Here is a 1360-nt window from a genome sequence, read left to right on the forward strand (position 1 = left end):
CTTAATATTCAAACCGCTAAATGCACCATAAATACATTTATCATTCCCCTTTTGTTTTTTTAGGTTGCTTCCAATTTTTCACTATTGTAAATAATACTGCAATCAGCATTTTGAGTACTTTAGTTATATTTCAGCATTTGAATTACTTCCTTAGGATAGATTTCCAGAAGTAGAAATAATGAATTAAATAGTATGTACATTTTTATGCCCCTGGATAGTTTGCTAAATTGTTTTTCCAAGGAATTATACCTAGTTACTCAGTCGTTAGCAATGAATGAGAAGCTTGTTCTCACCAGCATTGGGTATTAATATGTAAAATGTGTTCATTAATTTAACAGGAAAATAATCTATTTACCTGGAAGCTTTAAAATTTTTAAGTAGGCAAATACGTCCACCTTTTCCTCTGAGCTCTCTTAACTTGCTTGAGACTTATTAAGTTGTCCCTTCTCCTACCAAGAGCATTGGATTTGCAAGTATGTAGGAGGGCAGGATCCCCCTGGCCTAGGACACACTCTCCGGCAACTCCATCAAAACATCTGGAGGTGGGTCCTGGCTCCAGGGAATTCCCATGTGCAGCCAAGCCTGAGAACCTCTGGCATAGAAGGTAGGGATTCAGGCAGTGGGAAGATGAAGGCAACAGTTTCCCTTTAAGGAAGTTTGATGGAAGGCAGAGATATGATGGAAGTTTGAAGGAGTAACGGTCAAAGCAAGGTACTCTTAAAAATAAAATACATGGGCTGGGTGCGGTGGCTCACACCTGTAATCCCAGCACTTTGGGAGGCCAAGGCGGGCGGATCACCTGAGGTCAGGAGTTCGAGACCAGCCTGCCCAACATGGCGAAACCCCATCTCTGCTGAAAATACAAAATATTAGTCAGGCTTGGTGGTGGGCACCTGTAATCCCAGCTACCCAGGAGGCTGAGGCAGTAGAATCGCTTGAACCCGGCAGGTGGAGGTTGCAGTGAGCCACGATTGTGCCACTGCACTCCAGCCCGGGCAACAAGAGCAAAACTCTGTCTCAAAAAAAAATAAATAAATAAAATAAAATACATGACCTCAATATGTTTGAAGGCAGAGGGAAAGATTCTTGGGAAAGCAAGAGAATAAAGTAAGAGAAAGAAAAATGAAGAAAACAGGAATGAGGGAGAGGAGTTGGGCCAGTGTCCCAGGGAGACGGGTGAGCATGGGAAAGGGAAAATCATTTCTGCTTAGATGTGTGAAGGAAAGAATATGGGTGAAAACGCAAGGACGTTTTGAGGTATAGGAGTTTGCATGGGTTGGCCTTGATCTCAGGGCAGTGGAAATTATGTGGAATACCTACGGTGGAGAAGGGGAGAAGAGGAAGTAAAAGGATAGTTTAC

This window comes from Pan troglodytes, chromosome 1 (genome assembly GCF_028858775.2).
Source record: "Pan troglodytes isolate AG18354 chromosome 1, NHGRI_mPanTro3-v2.0_pri, whole genome shotgun sequence".
NCBI lineage: Eukaryota > Metazoa > Chordata > Mammalia > Primates > Hominidae > Pan > Pan troglodytes.